This window comes from Camelus ferus, chromosome 3 (genome assembly GCF_009834535.1).
Source record: "Camelus ferus isolate YT-003-E chromosome 3, BCGSAC_Cfer_1.0, whole genome shotgun sequence".
Taxonomy (NCBI): Eukaryota; Metazoa; Chordata; class Mammalia; order Artiodactyla; family Camelidae; genus Camelus; species Camelus ferus.
The window spans coordinates 22,331,415-22,348,483 of NC_045698.1; the positions used below are offsets into that span (position 1 = coordinate 22,331,415).

Consider the following 17,069-nt stretch of genomic DNA (forward strand, 5'->3'; position numbering starts at 1 on the left):
CTAATCTGCTTTTCTAATTCGATTTCCTGCACCCTGACAACACTTATGCTCGCAGCCCCTAGAGTGGGAAGCCATCATGGTAACAATAAACACAAGTGTATCCTAACACTCTCAGAACCCATATGGTTTGTTCTTTGTTGCAGCGGGCTGTCTTGTGCAATGCTGGGTATTTGGCAGCCTCTCTGGCCTCTACCCACTAAATGATGTCAATAGCAACCCCTCCTCCTCACCGTAGGAGAGAACCCCTGGATTATGTGAAAGCATAGATACACAAAAAAGTGCAGCAGCTGGCATGTTCCATGACGCAGGTGTTGGAGCTAGATCAAGAATGGCTTTATTCTTTGGGCATGAGAAAGTATTAGGACAATGAGAAATTATCAGGCAGATCTTACGTGTTTACCACTGACTGTCTCTGTGTCCAGTAGATTGAAGGGATCAACAACTGAGGAAGAGAGGGTAGTTGGGAGTCAAGGCTCTAAAATGTGACAAAACACAGGGGACAGGACAGGTGAAGGATTTAAGAAGTAATGTTGACAGGACCTCACCACCAAATGTGAAGGAAGAAGTCAAGGATGACTCATTTGTGCGTGAGTGACTGGGGATTGACAGTAATTACAAGAGGAACTGGATGAGGAGGGACCAGGTGACAGAGAGCGTAATGGGTTTTATTTCAGGGCGTGCTGAGTTTGAGATGCTGAGGGACCTTCAGCTGGAGCCGGGCAGGAGGCAGGCAGAGGTCTGGGTCTGAAGCTCTGAAGGGAAATGGAGGTTGAGGAGCTGGCAACTCCGACTTGGCTATTAATTGCCACGAGTGTAGAGGTGGTAACCCAGGGACGAGGAGAGAGGGAGAGAGACAGAAATGCTGGTGCCACTCCAGATACCCTGGTAGGGGAAAGTCAAGGATGGAGACCGAAAGAGCTGACCAGAGAGCTGGGAAGCTCTATCCACCAGCAACTCTGGTCCAATGGGGCAGATTCAACAGCTAAAATCAGTTCTGTGTATCACTAAAGACCAAAGAAAAACAATGGCATCTGGATATGCTGCCCAAGTGCAGTGAGGTGAAAGGGAGATGTGAGCTCTCAGAGAGCTCTCTGGAGGAGAGGAACGGATTACAGCTGCACAGAGCTTGGCTTCCTCAAGGGTATTTGTGAATTGTCTGCATTGATGACAGAAATTGGAAGGGAGCTGCTTCTCTGAGTTTCTGGTCCCGGCTGTCCTGCTTGCACAAGCTGCAGGGTGTGCCCATCCACATCACGTTATCACCTCCCATCACAGGACATGGAGACACCCTGAGTACCTGTGGGCTTTCAGAATTTTCTGTGAGTTATTTTTGACTGGGGGATGGGGAAAGGAGAGAAGGAAACTTGAGTGCTTCCTCTTGTTTTCAAGTCATTTATGAATTTTGACAAGTGAGTCTTTTCACTTTGTGTCTTTAATACTGTGAAGCATTCTAGCTGTAGGACTGGCTGATGGGAAATTGTTAAGAAAATCCAAGTTCCATTGGCTCTTTCAAAGTACAGTTGACCCTTGAACAACGTGGGTTTGAACCGCACAGCTCCAATTATATGTGAATTTTTTTCAATACATATACTACTATGTTTATAATCCGAGGTTGGTTGGATCTGTGGATGTGAAATCCATGGATACAGAGTGCCAACTATGGGACTTGAGCATCCATGGATTTTGGTATATGCAGTGGGTCCTGGAACCAATCCTTTGCAGATACCAAGGGACAACGGTACACATAATATAAAATGTGCCATTTTTAAGTGTACAGTTCTGTGGCATTAGATATATTCGCATTGTAGCACAACCCTATCCATCTCCAGAACACTTTCCATCTTGTAAAACTGAAACTACCCATTATATAATAACTACCTGTTCTCCCCTCCCCCCAGCCCCTGGACCACCATTTTGTCTTCTGTCTCTGTGTATCTGACTTCTCTCCATACCTCACATGAGGGGAACAATGTGATATTTGTCTTTTTGCAATTGGTCTGTTTCACGTAGCATATCCTCCAGGTTCATCTCCACTGTAGCATATCATAATTTCCCTCCTTTTTCAAGCTGAATAATATTCTGTGTAGATAACACATTTTATTTATCTGTTCATCCATCATTAAACACTTGGGTTGCTTTCATCTTTTGGGCATCGCTACTATTATGTGGTTAGACAAATAGCTGCTTGTGTCTCTGCTTTCGATTCTTTGGAGTATGTACCCTGAGGTGTCTGTTGGCTTTTGTGATGTTGTTGATTCCTTTCTCTGTTGGAGAATCACTCCCTAGCTGCCTGTCTTCTGATAGTTCCTTTGTTTGTTACTCTTCTGCTTTTGCTCATGGGAGAGTCTTCAGCATGGCTCTCTCTCTCTCTCTCTCTTTTTTTTTTTTATTTTGGAACAGCAGAAGTTTTATTCAATGGCCAAAGAATGGAAAAGCGGGAACTTAGTTCACAGATCAACTTTTCCCAGTGTGTCTCTAGGCTGGGCTTTGTAACCAGCTGGAGAGCCATCACTGAGCTCCTGCCTGTAGTTCTTGGCTGTGACGGTCTACATCTTGTCCACCCAGCTCTCTCCTAGAGTTTGAATCAGGAAGATCGGTGTTCTAATCTCAGGACTTCCACTAATGTGCCCTGACCTGGGCAAGTTTCCTCATCTCTCTGGGCACCTGTCTCCCCATCCCCACCAATGAGGAGGGACAACTAAGTAATCTGTAGGGTCCCTCCCAGACCACAGAGAGGGAGGGCATGGTGGTCTCCTAAGCCTGGGAACTACAGTGGGTGAGAAGGACGTAGAGCTCCAGACTCCTAATATGGGCAGTTTGACCAACAACTCATCTGCCCTGAAACCTGGGGTGGTCAGATGTTTTAATGGCTTGTGGACTTGCTGCAATCCGGTACATGCTACATGGCTGGTTTTATGAGTAAATGTAGCAGCATTTCCCCTTAAAGCAAAATTGTGTGATATATTATCCCCACTTGTTGAGAGAATGGGACACAAGAAAGGTGGAATAACTGGTTTTACCACAGATTTTTGGCAGATGTCACAAACTAATACTGGAGAGGATACTCCATAGGCGAATTTTACCTCTGGGTAAGACTGTAGCTTGGTCATGTGCCAAGGAAATTTTAACCTCCTTTTTTCCCCACTTCTTTAAAAAATTTTTTTGAAGAACAGATTTTCTTCTCCTTAGTTAGAACTCAGAGCAAATCCACATTCCTTGAACTGGGAAGGCAAATCCTAGGAGGTTACCCACATAATCAGCTTTTAGGCTCCTGAACGGCGTGTGACAATTCAGACTGGTCCAGGTTTCCTCACTTGGGTTTGGAGACTTGGCACTAATCCTCCCATCAGTTCTCTCAGCCTCACCAGTGAAACATTGTGTACACGCCAGTGGCTTTTGCTCTTACTTTCCTTTTTCTCATCTACAAAAGGCAGATCACTTTTTTTTTTTTTTGAGGATGTGGTTTTAGGGTGTTAAGATGACCAGAACCTGATTTTTGAGCATGTATGGAAACTTACAGTATTTTCTTTTTAGGATACATTTTAACTATCTAGTTGTTAAACAAACAAACAAACAAAACAAAACAAAACAAAACACGAGAATAATCAAACAACCAAAACAACCAGACTTTAAGTCCAGATTCTCAGTCATCAGGTTTTTAATACGTGAAAATTTAAAAAATAATTTTGAAGATTGAAGAACTTCCCACAGTGATTGGCACTAGCTTATGACAATCTGGGATTCCTAGCAGGGAAAAGACATATTGGCTAAATCTCTAAGATTAAAAAAAGACAAATTCTAAATGAGTAAATGAATAGATTTTTAAAAGACAAACAGTCCTAAAACCCAACAGTCCTTCCCGGTTTTCCAGAAGCACGACCTGAGAGTAACTACAGTGAGTAGAGGACATTTGCTCTTTTGTTCCTGACAAGCGTAGGTGCTGAAGGACAGTCGGTATTTTAATAACAAGGCATTGTTCCCATTTAAACAGTTGATGTGAATTTTCGTACCTACCATGAGGGCTGTAGGGTTTTGGAGACCTATGTCTCTAGTTGACGCACCATGAAAGACGCCTTTTGCTCTAGCTGCCAAATTAGGTGAATTTTACACCTAGTGGAAATCATGATATATGTATGGAAACCTATTTTTAAAAATTCTATATCCTAATAAAGTCTTAGTAAAATCAAGTCATCTTGGTAGTTGCTGACATTCTAACTGGAGTAAGTGTTCTCAAGGGCTCGCTGATAATCTCTATTTTTGCTGGTCGTGGTCTCGGATAGAAGATGAGAGTGATGTTAGGTTAGGAAGATTATAGCTTTGGGGTCATCATGGCAAAATTTTTTAAAGTCTCAGTTTTTTTTCCATTTGAAGGTAATAAAAGCCTGACTGTTTAATATAAAATGCATAGTGAAATATTTAATGTTGTGAAGGTGACTGGGTGGAAAAGTTTCTTGACCCATTATCCTGGCGTCACATCTTGGGGGCACATGAAATACACATTTCAGTATATTTCTGGTTGTCTTAACGCCTGACATCTTCAGTCCAGCTCAGTGGGTGGGGGTGGTATCTGTATAATGAAGGTGTTGTGGCTCCATCACGAAGATGTGCTTCCTGTGCTGGTGGAAGAGCGGATGCACAGATACCTGCAGGAGGAAGGCACAGATGACTTCTGCTGGGTTCTGATTCCTGCCCACTCCCCTTACTCCCCTCCCAGAAAATCAAAGCCATTTTAGCAGCATGGTTCCAATACGCTGGCAGGGCAAGGGTTGGCTTGTTCTCTTTCAAACACAGTTTAGCAGGATGCACTCATAAATGAAAAATGATCTGAGTGCTGTGGGTGGGGCCCTAGCGCTCAGGAGGTGAAGCTGAGGGGAGGAGGGAGGAGACAGAGCGAGCAAGAGCTCTTACTCCTGAGCTCGGCAGAGTATGGGGACTCGGCAGGAAGTCGGAGCGTGCACTGGCACGGCTCACACTTTTGTTGATAGTTAATAACCCAGGACTTTAAAGAACTGAATGGAGAAGAGAAATGAAGCACGGCACACTTTGGAGTCTGTCCTGTTCCAGTGACTGTGAAACACAGTGGAGAATGCTCACCTGATGCAGGTAGGAGGGGAAACCTGAGCGGCCAAGAGAATCTCATGTCCTCCTCTCTGAACACAACTTACATGTCTTCCGAAGGTTTCTTTCTTTTTTAACTCTATGAGAAATGAATAGATAGTATTGACATAAGAAACAGACTTAGCCTGAATTGTGCTGATATCCGCCCAAGGCAGAGTTTTTTTCAGTTACTAGTGTGATGACCAAATGACAGTTACAGTTTGGGGGTTGCCTTAAAAAAATCACCCCAAATCACATAACATTTAAATTAAAATCAATCTAAAACTTGGCAGATCAACAGTGAATTGCAGATACTGTTTTAGAACAGATACTTTGAAGACAGTCAACCAGAAACCGATTTTCAGGCTTGACTGTTGCTATATTTTCATACTTCAGAGCTAACAAGGTGCTTGCTAATTTTCACTGGGTTTTGTAAGAAGGGAGGTGGATGTATAACAGCTGTGAAATATCCAGAAATTGACTAGGGTCCAGAGTGAAGCCTGAATGCACTAATGTTTTCTCCATTAAGGCAGGCTGCCTCTGCTCAGCCTCTAAATCAGGGAATTGGAAAGAATAGTGAGAGTAAAGTGTGGATCCTGAATATTTGGGGGTGGAGTGGGGGAAGCGTCAAGGGGAGAGGATTGGAAATTGTCACCATGCCGTCTTCTCACTCGGAAGCAAAAAATAAATGGGGAGGGCCATGGGTGGCAGCCACACGCGAGGATAATTTAAAAGATTGATTTGTGGCTCCCGCGGTTGTAGCTGAGTCTCAGAGCATCCTCTGCTTCGTCGGGGCTTGTGATAAGAGAAGCAGAGCAGAATAAAGGCTGTCGCCAGCCTGGGTTTCTGAACCATTTCCAGGCTTTGCTTCTGATGGGCGCCTGGATAATTTGATTTGGATTTCCCCCCACAACGAAGTGGTCAGAGTGTTATGAAATTGAGCTGACATGGGATAGGTCGGAAGTGGTGTGTGTGGTCAGTGTGACAGGAGCATCAGAATTAGATAGAGAACTTAATTTCAGCCGAATCGTCCAGCCTGATTCCTGGCACTCTTTGAGCTTTGAGAACGCCACGCTAGTCACAGGGGTGTGTCTAGGAAGGCAGATGTGGGAGCTGCTTCGATTGCTGCTGACTGACTGGCTAGCTGTCAGCCTCGCGTGGTGCTGGCCAAGTCTTGTGGCTTTGCATTTTAGGCCTGGAGGGCTGGGAGTTGGCTGTGCTTTAATCAAGGCAAGCTCGAACCTTATCTCTGTGACTTCCCAGCCTTCCACTGCTGGAGCTGTTTATGGGAGGGGGAGCGGCACTCCTGTGGTCCTTTAGGAACCCTCTCTACCACCTCCACCTCCATCCCCACTCTTGTTCTTTCTTCCCTACCGTCCACCTGTTGGGTGCATCCCCATTGTCCCCCATCCTTCACACTGGTGCTATTTGCAGGGAATTAAGCCGAGCTGGGAGAGCAGGCCATTCTAGGGTCCATTCTGGAAACGGTGAGAGTGCGGTACACTGTGGCCCATGGGCCAAATCCAGCCTGGCCAAGCTTGTTTCTGTGCAGCTCCAGAGCTCAGAATGTGTTTTCCATTTTCAAGGGTTGAAGAAACAAACAAAGAATACAGGACAGAGACAGATGGGGCCTGCAAAACCTAAAATATCTACTATCTGACCCGTTAGAGAAAACATTTGCCGACCCCCTGACTGACATCATTCAGGAGTCTTGTGACCGGTGGATGGATCAGCTCATTACATACTTGGCAGTTCGAATGGGCTGTTGTTTTGGAAACTGATTTTAGTTTCTTGATCTGTGTTAGATGGCATTACTGCCTCCAGAAGGGGAGATTTCAGAACAAGGAAGTTGAAGATTTTCCGCAGGGTCCAGACAAAGGGAAAAAAATGTCAGGTGAAGTATGTGTCTACAGTTGTATTTTCACCCTCTCTCATCACTGGTAAACCAGCTGGGGTAGATACCCTGAGACCCACCACATGTTGACCGTGTCTGCCGCTGAAAGAACCTGGTGGGGGAACCAAAACTCTGCTCTCTTACTCAAAAATAATTCACTTCCTTTTTTCCCCTTTTGCAGACTGAATGCTGGCCAGACAGGAACAATCTGAGTGGTTTGGTGTTGCCACTTTGGGGAAAAAAGATGTTTTCTAATTAAAAAAATAATAATAAGATAGAGAGTTAAGTGAATATCAAGTTTTCTCAGATTTAGAACAGTATTTCTTTATTGGTCTCTACGAAAGCTTATGGTAGGCTGGCCAGCCTTATACCTGCACACACAATTCTCATTGTTAATGTCATTTCTAATAAGAGAAGAGGAAAATCTTGACCCTACTCATGTTTAACTTGTGTCAAAACTGCAGGCCTGGATGTGCAGCTGACTTCTGTAAGTTGCTTATTGTCTGTTGCAGAAACACAGGGAAGTTTCTCACAGGAGATTGTAGTTTAAGAAGAAAACTAAAATGTCCGGGATATATATACATATGTATTTTTTTTCCTCCAGGACATGGCAGCCATCTCTCCTCCTGTATTTGGAAATTGGATGCTGTCAGTAGAGAGGAATGGGGGTGGGGCCTACTCTGACAAATGAAAACAAGTGAGGAAGGATGGAAGTATGTCCATATGGTGCCTCGTGGGAGTTTGAGCCTGGAAAACAAGATGGCGGCAGTACACTTGACAAGTCAGGTCGTCCAAGCTGGTAAGGGTGGGTCCTTTCATCAGCCACGTGAGCCAGGCTGCACCTTTGTCTGTGTTTGGAAAGGGGGTTGGCTTTGAATTTAGAGATTAAGCAACCTGCTATTCCTGTATGCACCAGAATTTCAGACACAATCAGAAATCTGATTTGCGTAACTGCTGAAACTCAAATGGAAACCAACCAAACTGAGGCCTGGTCTCCCCAGGAGAGGGGGAGTTAGTCAAGAATCGCAGCATGTGAGGGGATTTATCAAGTTTGCTCAAGACAGTGTGGTCTGTGTGGCTGGGCTCGATGGGGCAGGCTCTAAGGTAGAGGGTCAGCTTTGATTTCCCAGAAAGCCTCCGAGAGAGTCAGCAGTGTGGCTCTCTGGAGACTTAGAACTACCCGGTATCTCAAGGTAGCAAGAGGGACCTTTTCACTTCTGAGCCATGCAAGCCAACCAAGCTGGCTCCTAAAGAGACAGAGATGACCAGGCGGTCAAAGTCTGATCATGAGCTGAAGTGGAATCCGAGCCATGAGCAGCCCTTAACCAGCCCACTTATTTATAGCATATTGGGAGGACCAAGAGCGTTGGCTCAGACCTGGCCCATCTGCCCCCTCCCTTTGGGTATCTGGACAGGGCTGGAATCTGATGTGTTTATCAGCTTTTTCCTGATGGTGAGTGGGATAAAAGACAGAGCTAGATGTGTGCATATGTGTGCGAAGGTGTGTGACCCTAAAGGAGAGGAACAGCTGAGCATAGAGAAGCTATGTTTCTGAGTGAGAAAGAGAAAACCAGTGCCCAAGTCCATGAAAGGGAACCGGTGATTTCACATCTCGATGGCCGGCAGGGATCCCTTTCTGTGGCTGTCTCTGTGTTCACGTACAAGTGAGGAGCTCCTTAAGTGCTTCTGTAGGTGATGCACCCCTCACTTCCAAACACGATCTCTGTATATCTCCTGCAGCGGCGTGCGGGGGTGGAGCGCAAAATCGCCCTCACCTTGGAGGTCCCGGCTGCAGCTCAGCCTCCTCCTCAGGGGCCGGGGGACAAGACAGAAGCATTCCTCCTCCGCTGACGTGGCGCCTGCTCAGCGTGGCCAAGGAGCAGGCTGAGAGCGCCCCACTAGGAGGCCCTCAGGTAGCTTCTCTGTCCCTGCGGGCACATCTGCCCCAGGTTGCCTCGGTTTGTTCAGCCCAGGTGTGCGTGGGTGTGCAGCCACACCACGAGTCCACAGACGGTCCCGAGCAGGGCACGGCCTGAGCTCAGCCTCAGCTTGGCTACGAGGTCCCTGTCAGTGAGTCAGGCCCCGATAGTGACCCTGGACTCGAGATCTCCCTCCCTTTCGGTGACCTCTTCCTGGAGAAGCGATACAGCTGTGCTTCACATGCACTACAGGAACTGTCACTGAGAGGAATCCAATGCAACTCTTTTGGTAAGAGAGAGATCACCCCATGGTTTGGATTCTTGGTAATTTCGAGGTCTGGAGGCTGTCAGGCAGGTGTAAAACAAGACACCCTCAGACCATCTCCTTTGCCTTCCTAATTTCTACGCTGTTTTCCTTCCCAAAGTAAAAGATGGGAACCAAGTCGGAAATTGACTGAATAGGGCAAGTCTGAGGAGAGCGGCCCTTGATAATTGTTTCGGGGAATAAGCCCCTATTTCAGTGAGACGCCTCAGATGGGAGGGGCAGAGCAGCAGGTGCGGATTGCACCCTGAAGGGGCAGATGGGTGGCCTCCTGTTTATACATGACATTTCCCCGAGCCTTGCCCTTTTAACAAAACCTTAAACATTCTTACAAGCTCTCCTGCCTCCCCGTCCCACCTCAAAAAACTGGTCCTGCAGCGCACAGTTTAGAGTTCCTACCCAAATCCAAATATGAATGGAAGCGCCCAAGCGGTTGCATGTTTCAGGTCGGGGTTTGGGGGGATTCAGGGGCCCCACACTTGACCTTACAAATGGCAGGAACCTCAGCGTGGGTCATGGTGCTCCTGATGGCACAGCAACCCTTTACTTCTGCCTTTTGCTCCTGTTTCTGCCCCTTCAGCAGCAGCGTTCTTATTTTCTCCTCCTGGCCAGCTCCATCAGCAGCGGGAGGGTCTGCCTTCCAGGGAATCCCGTCTTGGGCTTGTCAAACCCCACCGTCACCTTCAGCTTGCCACACTTTGACTGAAGTTCCCAGACAGCTGCCTGTAGGGTAGAGGGTTGACTGTTGGCAGGAAGCTGCTGGCTTTGGAAAACATCACAGGTATTTTATTGTAACAGATGGAAGACAGTTCTGGCAGGGGAGCAATAAAGACCTGGAGGGGAAACAGAAAATTCCTTCTAAGCACGGCAGGGAAGAAGGTGGCAGAAGTGAAGGGTGCCGGTTGGGTTTGTAAAGCTAAGTCTGTTGCACAAGCCCTTGTACAGGCTGGAACTTGCTTGACTTCAGTTTCTCCAAGTGAGTCAAAGAACGTTCAAAGAGAATGAACGCTGAAACCAAGAAATGTCCCCAAGGACATCTTGCTGCCTGAGGATTTTACTGGGGTCCCAGTGGCCCGACCAAACTGTGTGTGGTGGAAATCCTGCTGTTTTCACAACACCAGGGCAGGAGACATTCTTCTGTCTATAACTAATTAGACATTTGTAATGAGTTTCTCATGGTAACAAAAGTTTAACACCTCATCTTAAAAGTGAGTGGAGTCAGTTATTTCAGACTCTCACTAGGAGAAACATTAGTCATTTCTGTAGTCTTCTGGTGACTTAATTAATGGCATTTGTGGCCATTGGGATTTCTGAATGGGGAGAGGATCAGTCATTCGTTTTAGTCATTTCACTGTGAGTTCTTCATCTACTTCAGATAGAAGCCCTGGGTTACTCTCAAACCCAGGCAGTCTCAACGCCAAGGTAACAAACCTTGTGAAGCCCAATGGCAGTGAATAATACAGGGCCGATTTTTTAAATTGGCTTCAGTCTGATATGATTTGCTATGATCTCTCGTTATCCACAGATTGACCTGTGAGCTTTCCTCTGTGTCCAGCCTATCATCTTTGTTAGATTATGAGCTCCTGAATCAGGATAGGTGGGGCACTGGATAAGGACGATGCAACATTCATTACTAACTCATAGTAGGACGTTCAGTATGCAAGGTTTCGACCTCTTCTTCCTGTGAGCAGATCTAGTAAAGAAAAGCTAAGTGTGAGTGTGGTCGTGTGTGTGTGTGTGTGAAGGGTTGCACACCAAAGTTAATTTGTGGCAATCACATGGACCTGGAGACATTGCTGTTTTTGAGCAGAAATCTTTATGTAAGACTGTGTCTCAGATTTGTAGGTCTGTCTTTTTTGTAAGCGTGTGGCTCAAACATGCTCACGTGACTTGTTTTTGTTAGATTAATGCCACATTGTGTAGCAGCAGCTTTTCTGTGCAAGTTCAAACCGAGCGTCAGAGGAACTCCCCAAGGCTGGTGCGTTGGGTTGGGTCCTGTTTTGCTTTCATGGCACTCTGGTTGGCGTGAGGGGAAAGTAGCCTGCAGGGTGGCGTAGATGACTCGGATGTACAATTTTGAAATTCAGAGACAAATCGACTTTGGCTTTTTCTGAAAATGGATCTTATTTGGAGAACCACAGTTGACATGGCTGTGGGAAGTGCTGCTTATTCTTGGCAAGAAAACTACCCTGCAAAGGTGCTTATGATCCAAGAGACAGGGGGCCTGCCCCGGGCTCTCTGGCAGAGCAGGGGGAATGTTTCAGAACTCGGTGTCCATAATTTATATTAAACCCACATTTGTGTGGAAGTCCCTGTGCCCATGGAGAAGGCAGCTTCCTATGAAATGGGATTATTTTAGTATGCAGAACGTAGCCTGGCAGGTCTGTTTCAGAAATATTTAGCCCCCAGACTAAAGGGTTTGATCAGAAGCACTTACTACGCATCTCCACGTTCAGCTCTATGGTGAGAACTTGCGGGGAAGCCAGCTGACAGAAGCCAGAAAGGCAAGCGCAGTTGCTGTTAGAGAAGGAAGTGATTTGACCAGCTTGTGCTCCAGCTAAGATCAGACAGAGAGACATGGATATGGGGCACAGCTCTCTCCACTCCTTTTGTGTAAGATCCCTGAGCATCTCCTCCTCTTAACCTAGATTCTATTAATAGATTTCAGGAGGAAGGGAGACAGTGAACCTGGAAGGGGAGAAAATTAAATGTTTATTGCCATGAAGCTATAGCTCAGTTAGTGTTTCCTTCAATAAGGGATGCGGACAACAAAGCACAGTATTATTAGCAGTCTCCGTGTCTGTCACCGGTAAGGCAATGATTCATATCATGTGTGGCAGGTATCTTTCAATATCATCATCGTTCATTACTGCTTCCAAAATATATCTGTTAATAAACGTGTTGCTTGATGCCCCTAATGCGTTAATAACAAAGCACGTGGGTTATGGTATTACCCATTTCAAAATATTTAGGCTATTGTATTTCAACATAATTGGTTTTCTCTGTCATCCTACTTTATGCATTTAAAATGCACAATAAATAATATTATTTTGAGACTTTACCAGACAGCCAGAGAGATTCGTGATTCAAAAATGTGGGGGTTGCGGGGAGGAAGAAGAAAAGAAGCAAACCTTTCTTAAAGATTACCATTTGTTATTTATTTATATCTTCATTTACCAGGAAGAAAATATTAACCCAAGACAGAAGGGTGTGTTCTAACCTATGAATCACCTGGGGATCTTGATAAAATGCAGGTTCTTGTGCAGTAGGTCTGGGGTGGGGCCTGAGATTTCTGCGTTTCTAACGAATTCAGAGTAGCCAGGCTGAAGCCCACAGCAATCCAAATAAAGGCCTGTGTTTTCCTAACTCGCTTTTAACCCACCTCAGCTGTAGGTAATAGCCTAACTGTTGTAATGCTTGGTTGAAGGAAGAGATGTCCCAGGAGAGGGGAAGTGGGGGAATCTCAAAGGACAAACTGTACCTACTCCGAAACATCCTGCTTTAGGCCTTTTGGAGCTGCTGGGCTGGGAAGTGGCAGCAGCTCAGGCCTGGGGAGGCCACAGAGGAAAGGTGTGGCACAGACGGTAGGGATGTGTGTCTCCAGGCGGCTGTGTCTGGGAGCACCTTGGCCGGGAAGCTGCGGCAGCTGTGCCCCTGTAAGGGGTTGTTTCCTGAGCCCCTGGGCCCCAGGTGAACTGGGAACAGCACCCAGCTGCCTGCCTGCGGCCACTTGCCTCCGCCTGGCTGGGCGCAGAGAAAGCAGGATCCCCGTCTGACCCCTGCACGGGTGCGGGGATCACCTGCTCTGCTCCGAGGAGGAGCAGGGCTTTCTCCTCTCCCCAAAGGTGATTTCTCACATGTCTAATCAGATGATGCAAATTGTGTATCTTTGTAAGATTTTCATAGAGTTTCATAGACATTTGCAAATTGGAGGGAGGTCTTTTGGCAGAGTCCGAGGGGAAAAATGTCACTTTTCCATGGCCCAAGCAGCCCTCTTTAACCCCAGAGCCCCCATCCTGACCCTGCTGCCTCCGTGGGCTGCTGCTCTTGGTCAAACTGCTTATGTTACGTGGCCAAGTGGTGGCTTCACAGGTGGCCACAGAGGCCCAGAAGTCCAATTTTGTTCATATACTAGAGGTGCCTGGGGACTGACTCATGCTAATCGAATTCCCGCAGAACTGACATCCAAAACCCAGTTTATTAATTCCTAGTGAGGGAAGGCTCCTTCCCGTGACCAGATGTGTTACTGCCATCTTTGCTTGCTCTTTGCTTGTTTCTGCCATCTTAGCCCCATCTCCCCAGGAGAGAGGTAGTTTCATATGAGCACTTCACACGGACTGGGTCCTAAAGAATGTTCCAGGGACTACATTCAGTGTTTTCTCTCATGTGTAAGACCAAAGAATCACAAATTCCCTCAGTCTTTGGGCTCACCTTGACTAGATTCCTTTAAGGCCCACTTCCCCATTCCATTTCTTTTTCCCTGTTTCTCTCCTCCACCGTGGGGACCCACCAGGTGATCCGTGTAAGCGTCCGTGTTTCCAGGCCTTGCCTGCCTGAGACCACACCTGCTCCCCTGGACTGGATCCAGGTGTTTCCTGAGTCTCTTTGGCTGCCCACGCACCCATCTGTGGATCCTCTCTGAGGAAGTGCGTGTGTGTGGCTGGGGCAGGAGCACTTCTGCGGCTGCTCAGCCATCACAGGGTGACTCTATTTCTACTCTCTTTCTTACCTTTTTTTTTTTTTGCTTTTAACTGTTTCTCGCTATTTGTACTCCCAGGGGCATTTTCTTGTAGCCCCAAAAGTGATGATCCCCACCTTGAAGAAACACAGATGACACCTCATAGCCAGGAGAGTTCTTCCTGGAAAACGCAATGTCTTACAGCAATCTCTGCAGGACTCCCCACTGATCCTCGATGCCCCTGGTTCCCAAAAGCCACCCTGTGAATCCGGCTGCATCACAAGAGGCGTTTTTATAAAATACAGGTTGCTGGGTGCCAACCCCCAGCTCTGTATGGGCGTCTAGAGCTGTCCTTGTTAAGCATCCTGTGGGAGAAGAGAAATCCCTCAACTAGCGGCCGCTTATTTCAGGATGTTTTTGTGTCACTGCCATCCTGTCACCACTGGGTAAAGCTGATTAGAGAGCTCTCCCATTTCTTATTTATACTTTTATTTTTGCTCAAGTTTATACGTAATGAACGTGTGTCATTGTATGAACCAGTCTCTTTTTTTCTTCTTCTTCATAAAAATAATCTGGGGAGACTTTTATTTGATCAGCCAAGTTTGGAAACTACTGGTGGGGACTCGTTATCCCAGACCCAGAGCCCTCATTTTGCGGGGAGGAAACTGAGGCTTCATGCATGGCTGGGCCGACTGGCCCCAAGGGTGCCGTCCGGGTGAATGTCTGAAGACCACGCCCAATACAGACCCCCTGCTCCTTGACTAGACCCACTGTTCTAGGCCTCAGGGGCCTTGTTTCTGGGATGTTACAGTAGAGCGACAATAAGCATTTGCCCATCTATGCCAAGTGAGGACCAAATGTAACCCAAACATTGTCTTCCAGTTCTAGCACTGAAATGTGAGTGCCAACAGCCGACAGACTGAGACCCCCAGAACGCCAGGGACCCCACCTCTTCATTAGAACACTCATCCTTCAATGCCTCAGCTTCCCCATCTGTAAAATGAGGATAACTCTAACTGTGCTACCTCCCTTACAAAGTTGTTGTGAAGTCAAACAACATGATGTATGTGAAGGGCTTTGGGGAAGAAAGGTACGAAGCATTATGTAATTGTAACGTGGTCTCATCATCACCAATGTGATTAAATTACCCCCGGAGACTAGACATTTCTGCTGAGTGGCTCCAAATAGAGAGAAATACTTTATTATAACCCAATGAATGGCTTCCTTGGAGGGGAGGGAAGAACTCAGGATTCTCAGAGAAATATATCACTTGTGAATTTCCTGATTAAAGCAGCTCTAATGGCCCATTAGTGAATCATTTCACACCCTCTGCCCTTTAATGGCCACTTTCCAGCTGTGCTTCAGAGCCAGGAACTGCTCGGGTGAGCGAGTTGGTACATGTAAGTCACAGGATGTTTTTCCGTCTGCTCAAAGGCAAAGACTGTCTTTCATGCCTCTCCTGTAGCTTTGAGTGGTGAAAATGCTCCAAGATCTTTCATCTTGAGAATGGCAGTTTCCAACCTCGTGTTCCAGACTAGATTAAGAACCAGACAGATTCTGATATGTGTAAAAATTTCTGCAACTATTCCAACCAAGAGAGAAACCTAAAATGGATAAAGCTTTATTTTTCTCCCTAAGAGATGACATGGCTTGAGAATGAGGGAATGCAGTCTGGTAATCAACCTTAATGATTTTAAGCACCCACCAACTATGTCTCTCTAGAGTTGCTTAAAGAAAACTTACAGATTTTGAGCAAGGTATAGGTACAATGAAAATTGAAATAAAATATAAGAAATTACTTCTGATGAAAGGAGTATGTGATTTAGTGGCATGACAGAGGTGCCATGTCACTAGTAGGGGTCCCTTCCAGCTCTGAGATAGTAAGATTCTGTGAAAAGTCCTAGGTTGGAATGGATGGGAAAGAGTTCATAGGAGAGGCTGTTCTTAAATGGGACCTTGATGCATAAGTAGGATCTGTGTAGGCAGAAAGAATTGGAAATGCATTCCCAGAGGGTGATGTCCAGAGTAGAGGCATGGAGACTGAGGCAGGGACAAGAGCTAGAGGTGAGATTCACTCCAAAGATACTTGTAGGCTGCTCAGATTTGGTCTGAAAAAGAGGAGCTTGGAAAGACTTTAGCAGTACAGACAAACTGTACTCAATGGTTCAAGCATTTGTTGGCTTAGAACCCCAAATGCCAGATTGCTAAGAGTCTGCATTAGAATTACCTGGAAAACTGGATGGAAAAAAATGTGCTCCTGGCTTCTACCACCCCCTCATTCTCTACCCACCAACCCCCAACCCTGATTTATTATTTCAGAATCTTGGAAGCATTTAAGGTAAGGGTAAAGGTAGAATAGGGAACCTAATTTCTTTTAAGTTCTCCAAATGCAGCCAATATTAGGAACCATGAAATTTTTTTAAAGAATTTCATCCTCGTGTATGATGTAAGGACAATGTAAAATAGCCTTTAAAATGCCCCTTCCGCAATTCATGTGATCCTATCACTTAGAGTTTTGAGGTTGCAAGCAACAGAAACCAGTTCTGGCTCATTTAAGCACAAAAGAAATTTAGTGACAAAATATTGGGTAGCTCACAGAAACCAACAGAAGTGTTAAATAAGATCTGGGCTCAAAAGAATGGACAAGAACCTAGTGGCCAACAACACATCGAAGGTTATCACAAGAACAGTCTGCTTAGGGCATCACCACTGCCCGCACCATTACTGGACTCCTGTACCTAGCCTTTTATCTGTCCCTGTGTCTTCATATCACTTCCCCATGATCCAGAGACAGGCAAGAACCTCCAGTGGACCAAACCTAAGTCATGTGCCTGTGGACTGGTGTCTGGGAGTGGGGACAGAGAATGAATGTCCTTTCTCCACCACCTCCCAGATAATGGGAGCTTCTCCCAAGTCCAAAGTGTGATCAGATGCTGGTGAGCCCCGCAAACGTTCATCTTCCCAACCACGCAGGCAAAACGGTTCCAGTTTGTCTCCTCTTTCTCCTCTGTCTTTCCATGTGTCCATATCTTCTCTTTTCCTGCCTTTCCTCTCCTTTGGTGCCTTTCTCAGATACTCAGTCCTCTGCTGGGCATGACAGAGCTTGTCGACCACCTAGTTCAGTATGACTGACTCACTGTTGGTCGTTTCTGTTCATGT

General features: G+C 46.2%; 1 protein-coding gene across 5 annotated transcripts in view; it reads left to right on the plus strand.

The window, feature by feature from the left end:
- Positions 1 to 17,069, plus strand: part of PDZD2 (PDZ domain containing 2) — a 342,111-nt gene that overhangs the window by 205,212 nt on the left and 119,830 nt on the right. Inside the window, exon 1 of one of the 5 annotated variants that reach the window (XM_032470590.1) lies at positions 4,852 to 5,103. The exons of the other annotated variants lie outside the window; for them this stretch is intronic. The gene's annotated coding sequence lies outside the window, so the exon portion shown is untranslated. Of the gene's footprint in view, positions 1 to 4,851; positions 5,104 to 17,069 lie in introns of those variants that run through there. 5 annotated transcript variants of the gene reach the window in all.